The sequence below is a fragment of the Lasioglossum baleicum genome, chromosome 4 (genome assembly GCF_051020765.1).
Source record: "Lasioglossum baleicum chromosome 4, iyLasBale1, whole genome shotgun sequence".
Taxonomy (NCBI): domain Eukaryota; kingdom Metazoa; phylum Arthropoda; class Insecta; order Hymenoptera; family Halictidae; genus Lasioglossum; species Lasioglossum baleicum.
Genome location: NC_134932.1, coordinates 13445568 through 13462220, shown reverse-complemented (window position 1 = coordinate 13462220; position 16653 = coordinate 13445568). Strand labels below are relative to the sequence as shown.

General features: G+C 43.8%; 1 protein-coding gene across 2 annotated transcripts in view; it reads right to left on the bottom strand.

Annotated features, from left to right (window-relative positions):
- Positions 1 to 16653, bottom strand: part of LOC143208351 (prolyl 4-hydroxylase subunit alpha-1-like) — a 214685-nt gene that overhangs the window by 142291 nt on the left and 55741 nt on the right. Inside the window, exon 3 of one of the 2 annotated variants that reach the window (XM_076422738.1) lies at positions 1621 to 1656. The exons of the other annotated variant lie outside the window; for it this stretch is intronic. The gene's annotated coding sequence lies outside the window, so the exon portion shown is untranslated. The remainder of the gene's footprint in view (positions 1 to 1620; positions 1657 to 16653) is intronic. 2 annotated transcript variants of the gene reach the window in all.

Here is a 16653-nt window from a genome sequence, read left to right as displayed (position 1 = left end):
CTCGAGAGAATCGTTCGTAATTCAGATAATTCAAACAATTCGAAGATCGAGCAATATTTTGTATGAAACAGTGGATGAATATCCAATCGATATGTACAAAAATGTTATAATCAAGTGTTATAATCGACGCTCTCGGTAACGTGATAATTAGCTATTCAAATGACTTCATTCAAATTACGATGCATTCGATACCGATATCGATTATGGCCATTCCGATAGAGAGGGCCTGTGATTACTATAGCAGGCAGACTATAATCGACAGCAATGGGGAACGGGTTAATATAGTAGCACGCTTCTCGTCAGAATTATCGGAAATACCCTGAGATACAGCGATAATATTTATGCTTCCAAATATAGTCAGCTCGGACTGATTTTCTCAAGAATATCTCTATACTGGCACAAATGTTCATTAATTGTTTCATGAAGATGAACGAGCTAGGTCTGGTAAAAAAAAAAACAAATTTTTATTACATTATAAAGCATTTAGAATCTCCCGATGCTTATAGACGAATAAAAATTCAACAAGGGGCAGAACTAAACTAGAAGGAAAAATAGCGCAAAAACAAGGGAAGAAAAATGGTACAGTGTGTTCTATTTGTTGGCGAGCACCGATCACGGTCGAGGCGCGTATCGGTTCGCAAAAAGTGATCGGATTAGCAGATTTCGCTTGTTTCGCGGTGCGATAGCCGGCAAGCCCACAGTTCAAAGCCCGAATGAGTTATCCGGGTGGAAAGCTCGGTCTTTATCGTTCAAGCCCATCAAATCGTGGCAACGCACGGAAGTGCATCGACTATAGGTGGACGCATGCGAACATTTCGCAACGAGTGAAAGCTAGCCCGAGCTTTTGGACCGAGTGTAGCCGGTCGCGTCGCCGAAGCCGACGTCCGTGGCCGTCGAGATCGAGGCACGAAAATTCGCGATAAATCTCGCGGCTGACTGCCGGAACACACACGAGGAACAGTCATTTCCGGCGAATTCCTGGCCGGCGCGGCGCGGCGCGGCGGACCAAGAATAAGCTCTCTCCCCGGCTGCAAACGATCGATTTCTGTCACGTCAGAAACTATGCTCGCGCCCGTGTTATCGACGCGTAACAACGCTGACGCCTATACCAACGGGATTGAAATCGAACTCTTCTCTTCAACGACGATTGTTCCTGTCATGTCGCGGAGAAATTCTCGCGACAAACCGCGTTACATTGTTCTACGATGCGTTTTATAAACGTCGTAGTCGGCGAGAGAAGTTAAAGCGTTCGTGTTGCTGTTTAAGAGGGTAGAGACTCGTTTAGCTGTCCCAGCTTTATGAAAATAGCTACAATACATACGCAGTTTGATGCTGCCGAAATAATGCAACTTACGCCTCGTAAACATAAAAAATAAGACTTTTGAGTGCGATTACAGCCTAAATTAATCTTTTATTAAAAACAATATAAATTTTCGGGTTCCGATCCGAACCCGAAACAGGAGTATACTCCTTTAAGAGAATCTGTAGATCAAAGACCTATTGAACCTATTCAATATAGTAAATGAAAAAATAGATAATCCTGATGCACCTTAAAATGTTTTATGAATGACGCATCCCGTTTAAGAAAAACGCGTAGCAACAGTAACGATCACCACTCACCGAAATGGAACCGATGAGGCCAGCGTCGAGACAGCTCTGTGAACAAACAAATGGAGAAAAACAGTTAACAATCGCATGTTTGCAGTCGGCGTTTAAACGGGCGGACAAAGTGGAATTTCGAGAAGGAAAACAGGGAATAGCAATTATTATTCGAACTGGTCCCCGCCCGAATTAATTTCCCGACAATGGGGGTTCGTTTGCCGATCTGGCGCGCACGCCGCTCGACCGGGTAATAGTGTTTTTAATTAACAAAAGTTCGACACTCTATTCCTCAATGGTGAGTAACGAGGAAATAAATCCAGGACGAGACCGAACGCCGAAACGCTCGTGACTCGTTGACTTAAATACGAATTAGAGAGCCATCAACCCCCTTTTTTTCAAACTCTCTCTCTCTCTCGCATCCTCTCCTCCCCCTCTCTTTTGCCTATGCTTTCAACCTCTAATGGATTTCACCGATCGGGCACGAAATTGCGTGAGCATGCAGAAATCTGACCGCGCGTATACCGGCACGTGCTTCCCGGCTCCGCGTTAAATATGCTGTACTATGTATCGTGCGAATCACCACCGAGCACAATTTATAATGATTTCAACCCGTCGCGTTGTAATATCCAGTCACACTCGCGGTCGTCATTCGAAAATTTCAAATCTATTTTAAATATATTGCAAATGCGTTACGGAATTAAAATGTACGCGGAGTGGTCATCGCCATCAGAGTTCAACGCTGATTACAGGCACATGAGATTACGTTAGTCCGCTCTCATGGACGGTTTAACAAAGAATCAATTCGATTTTGCGGCGATTTTACTGAAAAATTTCTATCACACAATTCCGCGCAGTTCACTATTAAAATTCGTATTACGGATAAGGGATGAAATTTCCTCGGGAATGTTTCTACCGCGTTTCCGTGCACTTGACTATCAAAATTCGGTGAATTAAATCAAGAGATTTTATTCTTAACTGTTTGACGCGCGCCGGAGAGGGGATGAAATTTTCTCCGGTAACTGTCTACCAGTCTACCACATTTCACTGCACTCGATTGCCAAAATTCGGTGAATTTAATCAAGATATTTTCTTCTTACTGTTAGTTGTTTGACGGATAAGGGGTGAAACTTTATTTGGAAATTCTACAGAATTTCTGTGCATCTTGACTGGGAAAATTCGGCGGATGCAGCACCGAGAACTCCACCGCTCTAAACCACAACCGATGATCATAATACGCGAACTCGATAACAACCCCGGCACGGTAATAATCATTGCATGCAAATGTCTCCGTCGATAGTGTCCCAGCGAAATGGATTTCGAGCGCGGCGCGGGTTGTCCCGTTTTGCATATTGGCTGTACCGTTTCACCGTTTCGGCTGCGACCTTATCGAACAGAGATCAAGAGGGCGGAACGCGGAAAATCTCAGGAACAATTGATAAAACTCTACGACTTGAAACGCAGTTAAAACGAGCCTGGAACACTGCCGGAATAAATCGGTCGTGGGAAACAGGGTTCAGCCTTTTACAAGTCTCGAGACAGAGGACAGGAAAACTTAACCCTTCGGGGAACCCTTTCCGGGGTTCTCGTATTTCCGTCTTCGAGACTCGCTGGTTGGCGAAATAAGCGTAATTTTTACGTAATTCTGGCTTCTTGCCCTCCCCGATATCCTGACTAGTTCAATATTTTCAAATCGTTATTCGATATTCCCGATACGTCGCGATACGGTCCCAAGGAAATGGAAAAGTCGGTCGCTAAAACGGATGCAATTGGCAAAATGACGATTCGATCAGGGACGCTGGTCGGCTGCGACGTTTTTCTAACTCGTGACAGGTGAAGTTAATTAGCAGATCCCAGTAATTCGCGATTTTAACATTTTCTGCACGTATACAATAAAAATGAATAAGTGAAGTTAATAAAACAGTAGAACAGATCAGATTGTAAGAATGAAAAGTTTCAAGATGAGAAACGCGCTTGTAACTGTTCCCGCAAGATTAGCGAACCGGTAATTATAATCTACATTTTTAAGTTTAAAAATCATTTTGAACAGCGCACTTTGTTTGTTAATGGACAGGTGGCGATAATGGAGCGAGATACAAGCTTTAAATTAGCCGGTTACACGGCTCCCGTTTCAAACCCCTTGAGATTTTCACCTCGGATTAGGTGTTGAACAGAAATATGCAAAATCTTGGTCATTTATCATTGTACGTGACGCGCAGCCAGCAAGATGTTTATGCAAATATGGACTTTTGCGGAGTGATTTACAGGAACTAGAGGCAAACGTAACTCCGTTTGCTCTGACAAGGGAACCTGACTTTGAATTAAATATTTTTTATTGCTACCGTAGGTTCTAATTAAGTTAAATTAAACTGGAGAATAATTTGCAGATAAATTCCGCGGTGTTTTAATGGGAGTGGTGCGATAAACTCTGGGACGTGAAAGGCTAAATAAAACCAAGATATTATCATTCTACGGTCAATATTTCATCTTGAGAATAAATGTGGACTCGCAATAACCAGAAATTTCTTTATGCAATGTGCATTCAAGAATTTATAAACATTTCAATAATATCTACACTAATTCAACAGCATCCGTTTCTCCTCTGCACACCTGTCTCCTCTGCACCACTCTAACTACATTTCCGAATCATGAGCCACCTGTTTCGCGGCAAACAGAGCACGGAGCCTATCTCGACAAAACAGGCACATTTTCTTTATTCGCAGAATGGGTCACCGGTTGCTCTTCTGTCGCATTTTCCGCTCGAAAGGGAGAAGAGTAGTGGCAGTAGAAGGGAACTGGATTCTCAAACATTTTTCGGATCGACACAAAAGGCCAGTTGAACTAAACGAGAAAGAGAGAGAGAGGGAGAGAGAGAGAGAGAGAGAGGAGCAGAAAACGAAAAAGAGAATAGCTCAGCCATAGATTTTTCCGGGTCGTTTTCCAGCAGGCAAATCGCGACAATTTCGCCGGCCGTCGATGCGGAAAATGAGTTTCCACGTAGACCGGGGGAAAACTTGGGCTGGAAATTCGCGGGAAAAGTCCGAGGAAAGATACGACCCCTGCCGAGCCGATAAAGAATGCCCGGTGTGTAGGTATTATCAGCCTGGCGCGGCGCGCGGCGGTCCTCGCGACACCAGTTCGCGAATAAAAAGATCGCGGCCAAGTGTGCCGGGCATTAAAACTTTCGAAATAACCAAGTTTCCGTGGGACCACCCCCGACATACGTTCTCGCCGCTGGTGACGATCAATCGACGACCAAACTCGATACTTTTATGGGCCCTTTACCGAACGACCGGCGAAAAATCCTTTGGTATTACTTTCGATGCTTGTTGCTCGTTTATTGGCCCCGGAACCGATTTCTCTAATATTTTTCTCATAAAGGGGAAACCGTTCAGATCGCTCTCCACTTTGTCCCGTGGAGAAACTCGGGAAAATAACCGAGATACGAATTTTTCAATGAATTATGTTTGCGAGACTGTTGCGGAATCTCTCTCTTTCGAAGCTATTATAGATTCTGATCCTTCGTTCGTGTCTTTTTCAGTTGAATCTTTTTGTTTACTCGATTATGTAATTTCTTAAATTCTCTTCTCAGAAAAATGAAATTAAATGATCCCTGCTTGTTAATCGCCAATAGGATTTCTTTCCGGGGGAAGCATTAAACAAAGCGAAGAGTGAAACTGCAGCTGCAAAAGGGGGGCCCCCTTTAATTCAATCAGTTCGACAAATTTGCATTAATAAAATTACGCTCGTGAGCTGGCCAATACAGGGACGACTTGTGCCCTTTAATTCTGTCATTTGTGCGTTCGTAATCACTCCCGGACGATTCGATGTGGTACGGTTCTCGAATTCGCCGAGTACCCGTTCAATATGCAACGCGATATTGTTAATAAAGGCAATGGAATAATGAGGCCGGTACAAAGCGAACGGTTTGCCAGCCAACAATGTGATTTATTAATTTAATTTCAACGATCGATCGCGAGAGCCCGCTCCGAAAGACTCGGTTGAACGAACCTATGGTTATCCATTTTGACGATCAAATTAGTATAATTAAACGAAAGAATATTTATTGTTCTACTCTAGCAATTACTTCAGCTCATTGATAGCCGCAGAAATCCTTGGAAAAATTCAAGTGCGATATGCTCGAATGAATTTGTTCTGCGTGATGATACGTACCGGGTGTTGCGAAATTAATTGCATTCATTACTTATGGGGTGACTCGAGAAACAACATGAAAATTAAATCTATACACGCACCATGTTATTTTACAGAAGTGACACTAATTCATTAAGATTACAATTAATCGACACTATTTGCCATGTAAACTTCACTGATTCTTCGGGAAAACTTTTCAGAAGAACCAATTTTTAAAAAATCGTCCGGTCTATTGAATGTGGGTAAAAATAGTCAATTGATTTCATTTAAAGCGTTATTTAAAGTTCATAAAAATTGGCTGGTCAGAATCGATTCGACAGGAGAGGAGGGACGAAAAAATTCGTCGATGAAAGATCACGGAGGTCCGAGCATTATTTTGCATGGATTCGATTAATTGAAATAATAAATCGATTAGTTCTGGTCACGAACGTTTCATCTGTCGTCGGCGTCTACAAGTTAAAGAGAGAGAGAGAGAGAGAGAGAGAGAGAGAGAGAGAGAGAGAGAGAAAAACGAATCAAACTCCTCCCCCGTAATTTTCTGTAATCTGATTATCGAAGAATCACGTCAGCGAACTTCGATCAAGTGAGACACCGATGATTTTTCCGTGACAATTGGATTCGCCGCGGGACAAAGGTTGTTATATTAACCGGTTTTCCACGGGATTGATCTTGCTTTTAAACGAACCCACGTAATCTGCTCGCCGACGCGGATCGCCCGATGGAACTGTGAATATTCAATCGGGAACGACTCAGCGCGTATATTTCACCGATTTCCGGTTTCCCAAGCAAAAATACGCCGTCGGATTAACGCTCGGCGTCCGGCGACGATTAACAGGGACCTATTTTTATCGGGCGCGCCGATAAAAATCCTCGAAACACAAAGTACGGATTAATTCATTGATTTCATTTCAGTCGAGAGAACGAGAGCCGCGGCAAGAAAATTAAACAGAGTCCCGGAAAGCGCGCGTTAAGAGCCGATTTATGGAAATGCAGTTTTGCCATCGCAGTAATTACACGCGTGTCAGTTGTTGAAACGAAATGTACGGCATCGATTTATTAGCTCGAGAACGGTGTGCGAAGTAAAAATAAAAGACTATATCCATCGAAATAAATTTGAATATACATAGTAGATGATCAATAGATTGCGTTCACCGATTTTTTCGTAATCCAGCTACATTTTTCCTTCAAATCTGAGTATTTAAATGAACCAACAACACCGATAAATCGCGCGTTCAACTTGGAAAAGATAGTGGGAATCGCATATCGTCATTTTAGTTCCGTGGCGAGATTAAAAACTGCATATTTTCGCGGTGATCCAGTGTTTTATTACCGTGCGTTATCCCAGCGTAGAAAACGCCGTTAAAATGGAATATTCCCCTTTTTTCCCCGTGGCCATTATTGGGCATTATCGGAGGATGTAATTTTTCGTCGGCCGAATGATTTGCGAATGACATAATCTCTCTCCGGGTGTTCGCACGGCCACGATTTTGTTACGGTTGTAGGGTCGACGACCCGCTGGGACGGAGCTCCGTGAATCACACGGCTTATCGATATCTCCGACCTCGATAAATCGAGAGCAAAGATCTCGGTCGTCTCTGGCGACCTCGGGAACTCGCATCTTCCACCGCGAGTTGCGAGTTCTGTGCCTGCCTACTGCCTGGGAATCAGCTCTCGCACATAAATGAATAATTTCAACGTCCTCCCGTAGCCACCTTATGCTATATGTATATTATCTTTTATCATTCCCATCGATTCTTGCATTATGCTCGGCTAAATTTGTTATCGTTACACTTAGACTCGGGCATCTCTATGCAAATTGTTCGCTCTGGATGCTGGTCGATAGAAATGCGAGCATCTTCGTCACTCAATCGAATAAAAACATATTTCATAGCACTTCCTTTTCACAAACAGTTAATAACGATAGGAGATTCCGCGAAGAACCGCAACAACACTTGACCAGTCAGTTGCAAATTTGAAATTAATTAAACACATAACAAATCCGGCCACTGGACAGACATCGAATTCGCTAAACGAAATTGTCACAATATAACAGTTGTAAATTACAATTGCCTCTCACGCTATTAACTATTAACTGCGGTGATAAATTCGGTCGCGTCCACTGAACGATGTACATATTTTACATCGACAAAAATAAATTGATTTCAAGCGTGCTACAATTAAAGTCACCGGTCACCGTAGCACGTTCCATAAGAAAAATCTAATTCTGGAATGGATACATTGCAATTAAAACGTCGCGTCGTGCGGAACAAATGGTGATGGGGAACGAGTTAAATGGCATTTTCTTAGCTCATTGTCAGTATTGCACCACTCGACCTAAAAGCGCGAGTTTCCCTCGCGGACCAGTTTTTCGCGATTGTTGCAGGGTCTGGTGGATGTGTTCCCGGTAATCATTTCGGTGCTTTTTAAGGGAACGGTCAACGCTCACCTTTCTCCGAAGGTGTTGAACGTCGAGGCGTCGGAAATGGCTGAAATTAAACGCTGCGCGATTCAATTTGCACCCGATAATTTTCTGGCCCCGACACGGAGACAGCGGTAGGTCTATAGAAACAGCGTGGAAGGGTGAACAAGAGAAAGTGGAGAAAAAGAGAGAGAAGGAGGGTTAAACCTAGCTGCGATCCTCGGGAAAGGGAAAAACCGGGTCCGCTTCGTTCGACGGAGCGCGCGTTCCACGTACGAAGAAATTCCACTTGAAAATTACACGGGAAAGAGCCGGGAACGTTTAGAGCCCGGAACACCGAAGAGAGAGCACTTGAATCGAGGGTAAAAAAGGCGACGAAGAAGATGCGGGGCTGGGCTTGAAACAGCGGGAAGCGCGGACCCTGTGGACCAGGATTCAAGGAATGGATCGGGGGCCATTTTGGATTCCAGCAGTGGATGCACTGACAATTTGGTCGTAAATTACGGTACATCGAAGTCTGAACTGGAAACAGCTCCATTTCATCCATTCGTTCATTATTCTCAGGATATCATATGTTATCGTTCCACGCCACTTCTCTGTGTACCCGAAGAATATCTTTATTTCATTTTTGCTGTTTCTTTTCACTTGCAAAAATTTTAATTTACGTTCCCACCGCAAGACAATTTCCACCGAGAAATTTGCATAAAGAACCGGTGCGGCGCGGCGGGCGTCCCATTCAAAAATCGATACGGAAAATTCCCGACGAGAAAGAAGCTAGCGCACACAACTCACCGAAATTTTTGCATATAGACAGCGCGCGCCGGAATACTGTTCCTGCCGCAGCAAAAAGGCTGGAAAAAATCAGAGGAAACCAAGGGGAGGACGAGGAGCGTTATCAAAAAGCCGGAAGATGACGGCTGAAATCCACAGCGACTGCTATAAAAAGGGACACGACGCGACGCAGTCGATGTAACAACGAAACGAAGCGAAGGGAGGAAGCAGGAGCGACGTTGGAGAAACGGGGGCCCTGGCCAGAAAAGGAGATCGGAAATCGTCAGCGAAAGAGGGACAAAAAGAGCGGTCTGTTCGAGTGAGAGAAACATGGAAAGGGAGAAAGAGTCAAAGAGAAACATGGAATGAGATAAAGAGAGACGCGGAAGAGCAGCGGAAAAGTCACGTAGGCCGCTTTGGTCCGACGATGATGACGGAGGCTAGGCCGCTGTTGCTGCTCTTGCAGTCGTCGAGACATCGAATTATCGCAAAGTTTCCGACAGGGGCGGAATACGAATGAATCGAGGTGGGTTCCAGAGAGGGAGAGGCGATGCGACGCCAGAAGAGAGGATATCGGCCTGCAGACGAAAACGACGTTCGTTCTTCAACGTCCGAGGACAACCACGACCCCTTAATGGACTCCCGCGGACCGGGTGCCTTCGAATTTTCCTTCGATCCTCTTTATTTCGGCTTATCCGCCAGCCCGGAAGCCAACCGCTCGACATTTTACGGATCGACAATCTGTTCGAGATAAGTGGCGGCAATCTGCATTTCATCGGAACCAGCCACGCCTCCGTTCGCTATGCGGAAAGACTTCTGCTGCAAGACTTCTTCGTTCTTCTTCGTTCTTCTTCTTCTTCTCCTTCTTCGTTTTCGTCTACTCGCTTGTCTTTTGGTACGTTCTTTCAGAAGTTTCGATTTATTCGCCGAAATTACCGGTGCCTTCCACCGGCCACTCCAAAGCTATGCCACGACGGCCATTTCCCGGTTTCCATCTGACCCTCTTTTCTTTTCGTTCCGAGGATTCTTCCGACGACTACGCCATTGTTTCGCTTCTGACCCCTCCCCCCCTCCCCTTCCGCAAGACTGCCAGTAATCGCAGGACGCTAGGATTCCACGGAAAATTGCTACCATTTTCGCTGCGCTTTCTTCGACGTCTTTGTGCTGTTTTCTATGCTAATCTCTACGGGATTCTTGACGTAGGGAAGTTATTATATTTCTGTGATTTTCGATACCGAACATTTGTAAAAGAGAATCGTTTGCTAAAGAAGGCGAAAGACAGTGTGTACCTTTCTGAACAGTCGATTTCGCAGTCGACCGGCCAGGAATCTCGAATGACACGCGCGGATGACGCTTTCGGTTTCAACGATGCCGGAATCCGAATCGTCGATTACAGCAGAAATTGATCGTCCACGTAATATTCGTCGACGATCCCGTTCAAAATTCTGCTCGAATTTACAGTGGAGAGAGACAGGGGACACGACTCTCTAGTTCGTGTACAAGCCACGTTCCCTATTAGCAAAACGCAGCTCCGCCAGCATCGAAAGTAGCTTCATCAGGGTCGGGCTAGACACGCCTAACGCTAAACGTGGCCTTTCGACGGCGCAACGCGTCGCGACGCCTACGTTCCGTGCCCTGATTCGTCGATCCGTCAATAAATATTCCGACGCCATTCGACCACCATAAACCTGACGTTTTTGCACCAGATTCCACGACTTGTCGATCGTTAAGACGTTACGCAACGACTTGTTGCGTGCCGGAATTTCGGATCGTGGCCGCTGTTTCTTCTTCTTCTTCTTGAAATTTTATTTTTGGCGCAAGGAGTAGTCATTCGTAGTCATTGAAATTGATCTTCTTCCATCCTGATCTTTATAAGACAGTGTAGAATAATGGAAACTTACCAGATCCACGGCGCAATCATAAATCAACAGTTAAACATCGATAGAGAAATAACATTCTATTCTCGGCGGAGAGAAACTTCAATATTCCGTCACGAACAAAAACACAACTTTCGAACGTGCAACTTGCAGTATGCGTAATGTTATTGAATTAATTTACGTAGAATCCATTATATGTAGATATAATAATCACACTTCTAAAAAGAAACTCTAATCTTAATTTTTTAATTGTACAACTATCCAATTATGAACAATTACAGTTACGTAACGAAAAAGAAGAAAAATCGAGACGATTGTGCGAGTTATCCGCGTGCAACAAAATCGTCTAATCCCTTCGTCTCGTTTGCAATTTTCTGTCTCGCAATCAGATAAATCTCGAACGTCATCGAGGTATCGATCGCGAATTCTTCGTTAGCAGGGCGAAAGCTGAATTCACAGGCCCCTAAATCATCTGTTTTACCGAACGATAAAACAAAGGAGCGAAGGTGAAAAATCATGAAATGAAGAGGATCGGTAGGAGCGTAGCCGAGGCGGAAACAGAGAGGAGGAGGAGAGGAAGAAGGGCAGAGGCGAGAGAGGAAGTTGCGCGTACGATGGACGATTGGATTAATTTATCGCGTGGAAACGTTATCTAGATCCCTTTCCAACGTGCACCGTGGCCGGAGGAGAGGGCCCCTGTGATGCTGTTTCCAACTGTTCCATTCGGTTGTCACGTTGTTTCGATGCGCATACCTACGTGATACGATTCGAATCACGCTCGAAGAAGACGCGATTCGATTTATTCGAGAATCGTCCGACTACTTCCAACCGAGTTACGCGCGCTGCTCTCTCTCTCTCTCTCTCTCTCTCTCCCTCTCTCTGTCCAGAAAAACTTCTACACTGAGAAAAAAATCCTGTCGAAACAAAAAAAATATATGTTGATTCAATAAGATGTACTATTGAATAGTGCCAATATCATATGAACTTATTTTAATATCTAATACTATTGAATTTCAATAGCAAAACTCATTTCCGCCAATCATATAAGCGAATAGCTTGACATCAATGTTTTCAAAAAAATAAGATATGGCCCCAAACCAATTCCAGTATAAATCAATACATTTCTCAAATTTTTTAACGACATATCTGATTGAAGGAAAAAGAGAAATATTACGAATAATAATGTACGGTATTGAATCGAATAATATTTTCAATCATTTCATGATAGACAATTCAAATACATCACGATTTGCTTCTAAATTTCATACTATTGAAAAGAATACATTGATATTCATCGAAGTAAAAAAATTACAATAACACGCGTGTTATTGAAGTAACTACTTTTTTTTCTCAGTGTATCATAGCAAATTTTTGCAACACTTCGGGAACTTCGGGAGCCAAGTTTAAAATTTAATTTCATTGACGGAATATGTTGCTTAGAATATTAACCCTTTGCTGTACCATTATTCGAAATATTGTTTACATTATTAAATATATCGGTACCTAATCAATTACTAAACATTTAGGTCTTGTACGAGATACGATACCAATTTCCAGGGCTTCGGAGTCGGTAGAAAAAATTCTTAACTCCAACTCCGACTCCAACTCCTCTTCTTTTTTAACTCCGACTCCGAATCCGACTTCGACTCCGACGCCGACTCCGACTTTCCAAATTGAAAAAATATGTACTCAAAATAATTAAGAGTTGTAATAAAACTGAATAAATAGTTGAAATATTGTAATAAATTCTAAGAATATGTGGAACAGATAACTCTGATACAACACAACACGACTGTTACTTTCTCACTTTCAGGCAATAGTTAGAAAATACTACCATCATAACTTTAGCTGTTTCTCCTCTACATAGTGCCGAGGTATATGTATACATATACAATACGTCTATACTGTAGATCGAATATTAGCAATTTATTTATGTATACATATCTATTAATGATTTATAAACAAAAGAGTTGGAGATGGAGTCGGAGTCGATATATTTTTTTCGACTCTGACTTCGACTCCGGGAGTCAATGTATAGCTTTTTCTTACTCCGGCTCCGACTCCAGTGATCAGCAATTACTCCCAAACTCCGACTCCGACTCCGAAGCCCTGCCAATTTCATCTCCATAAAATTTCAAAAATCATGAATCAAGAAGTGTTCAATTTTCCGATTCAAATAGCTCCGAGTGCAAAGGATCACTAATTTGATAAAAAAATTTGTGCTTGTTAAAAATCCTACATGTCATAACATATGGGACAACTTATTATGTAGAGTTTCTGCGCTGTATAAGCTCGGATTTTACGGATTCGGATTCACGCAAGGTCCACGGCTGGACCAACGTAGCCGACGTGACTGGAAACTGGTGGAACGATTACTTTATGCTGTCGACAAACGCGTCAGCGATACGTTCCGAAAGCAGATTACGATAACACGGCTTCCATCCGCCCCCGCGCGTCGCGTCGTCCCGGTTCCATTGAAATATCGCGATGCTCGAACGGAACCGGGACAACGCTATAGAAAAAGCCGATAGAAAGAGGAGAGAGCGAGAGACAGAAATCTCGAGGCAATGTAGAAACGGAATAGCATCTGGAGCCGCGAGAGTGACCAGAGACGCGCGGACATTGAATTCGCGAACGGACGCGACGGCAAGGAATTTCGTCGAAGCTCGATCGCAGCGCCGCGACGGCAAATCGAATGAATCGAGTCGCCCCACTACTTCGGATTTTATTACGGATTATCGGCAATACCTCCTTGAGGCTGATGGGTTAAGGATTCGACCCTTTATTGGCCCTTGTAACCCCAAGTCGTGCGCCCTCCAATTTTTCGGATTCCTCGAATCGTTTCGAACGTTTGGAACAGTGCTGCCCTTTTCGTAGAGAGGAAAAATATAATAGTTCAGATTGTTGGGGAAGAATTGTTCAGCGAATAAAAGAAATTGTTAAAGACGAAGTTGGACATTTGGTACATTTTAACCATTTGCGTCAATATTGAACATTTAAAAAATACATTATTTGTCAGTCTGTATCAATTATACATATTCTGTAAATTTCATCGTTCTTTAAGCTTAAGTGTCCGAATATTACTGTGATTCACTGTATGCTGTTTAAAGTAATAATGATTTTCGTCAGGCTAGTCCGGCGACGACATACGATCCGAATCCGGCGACGATTGACCGGCCATTAGGGTAATTCGAAAAGGCGTCCAGGAAAGTCCCCGGTCGAAGATCCAGCGCCTCGATTGCCGTCAATGGGAATGGGACCACCAGGTCCGCCTAGGGATTCGGATCTGTCCTGCATTCTGGTTGCACCAGGAAGATCGAGATACGGATAAGGGGAACAGGATCCATTCTGTGGTTGTTCGGCGGATGCACTTCTTTGGAATCCTGGGAAATTTGTGGTACGATAAGCGCGATACGTGGCATTGATAACGGGGTTGATCTGCTGCTTTATTAAACCATCTTGGCGATAGAAAAGCTTCGTGGAGCTTTCGAGAAATTCTGTACCCTGTCGACACGTTATCTCTGCGATGGAGACACACCATTTTGTACTTCAGATGAAGACACGTACGTTCCTTAGAATTATGTAAAATGTGTGCATTTTCTCCGAGTTGAATTTTCAGAAAATCATCGTCAATTAAGATATTGCAATATAGGTAATATAAAATGAAGAGGCGAATTTCAGGAAAGATCGCGATCGAGATACAAGTTTCACGATCACGGGGAAAAATTCGTTCGTTACGACGCGACGCGACGGCTCGAGGAGGCCCGGAGTAAATAATCAAGGATCAATTCCAGCCGTAGTAAACTTCCCGAGGGATAAGGGTTCGGGAGCGTCGAGATCAGCTTCGAGAATGGATTTACGGTGCAGGAAGGGAGGATCCTCGCGCAGGATGCAGCCGGTGCGCGTTCTCCAGGATCGCTCGACTCCTGTGACGAACAGTGGTTCGTGCTCGATCCTGACCGAGGATTACCTCGAGACTTCGTGTCCTTCGGCTAGGACCACGGGCTTAGGCTCCGGGAAGGTTCGATGCTAAGCTCCGTTCATACGTCCGATTTCTTCCATCGGAATCGCTCGTTATTGCTGCACCGTGGACTTTATGAAACTCGCACGGAAAATAAAAGTTCCACGATCCTTCACCTGACTCGCAACAAAATGAAATCCTTGTTAGCGGACTGCGGATCTTGACCTAAAATTTAATTTTTATGCATCGCTTAATAACTTCAATTATATTATATGGTAACAACTCTTTTCAATTATCTTCAACTAATCGAAACATTCGTTCGAGAAATAGACGAACAGAAATAAAAATGTAATTGCGAGGATAACTGACGAATGGAGGATCACTCGATCCTTCCAACGAGTTCGTTAACTTCATTTGAAATCATTAGTGGTATAATTTGGAAAAATGTGCATGCGTGTATTTTTAGCAGTTCCTTTCGAGAGTGGAATAAATTGGATGAAATTTTCTACCGGCGGAATAATTACGGAAAATTTGCGAAAACTGCGAGATGATTTACGAAAATTCTGGGGCAGCCTGGATTTTAATTTTGCGCTTCTTTCCGAGATGTAGATCGTCGTCGATCCGTGATAAAAATAGTGCTATCCTCCTGTCGCGGGGTCATTGTCGAACCAAGCTGTGTGATTCACACCTCGTTTGGAATTCATGCCGCAAGAAAGACGAAATATTCCAGGTAGCACGGCGAGAGCGTACCGGAATTTATTCTCGTTCTTCGTCGTTAAAATTCCTACGGGTTGAATATCCGGGCAGGTCTCGCGTAACTTCGAATTTACTCTTCCGTTTACCAACTATTGCAGTTATCTGGTTATGTTAATTCGCTTACCACCCGTAGAATTTCGACTATAAATAGTTTTTCCGCCGAGCAGAATTTGCATCTACGAATCCCGTTCTACCGCTGGCAGAAAGCACTGTCAGGCTGTCTAGTATTTAGCGTTTTTATTGGCCGTGCTTGTTCCGTTCTGCAATTTGTTTCGCATCCCATTATTGCGACTCTATGGATGCCGTAATGCGAAGTTACGTTTTCATTAAGCAATAGCTAATGGTGCGATCTGATCTGTACTCATTTATGCGATTAGAAATTTGTGAGCGAGAAATCGATATAACAATTGCGATTTTAGTAATCGAATTTAAACTACTTGATTCGTTCTAAGTAGCTGACGCTGATAATACATATAAACTGCCACAAACTTAATCACAGCCGAAATAACCGCATTTATGATCAATCGATTAGAGCTTTTCGCAATCAGCCCCTCAACGAAACTTCCGAGAAGATTTTCATCTTCGTCCACTGAACGTTAATTCGTGATTACGGCGACTAATTGTCTGTAAACCGATATCGGAGTTTACCAGCTTTCGCCGGCGTTGCGAAAGAAAGCAAGGACGAAGAGAGGAGTAACACGGATAGAGAGAGAGATGGGGGGGGGGAAAGTTTCCTAACTCAGCAGGGACCGTTGAATCGACTCGAGCTCGAGTAATGATTCGCGTCCGATTTCTGGAAAATAATTTTCTCGCGTCTGAAGGGCTCGTCGCTCTCCTTCCACTTCCCTGCTCTGCACCCCTCCAAGGAAATGTCCTCGAGGGAGGCTTTCGTCCATTCACAGAGTCCCTCCTTATTTTCCCTCGGATTTCCCGATCCGTCGAGCAATCGATACGACTCGGTGATATCGAGCTCGACGAAAAATGAACGGACCTCGGTCCTACAACGTCGTTCGTCAGACTTGACAATTAACCGACATACCCTGCGGCGGTAAGAATAATTTTCTGGTCTCCTCTGCCCTTGGTTCGCAAACCTTTGCTGCGGTCCTTTGATGAAAGGT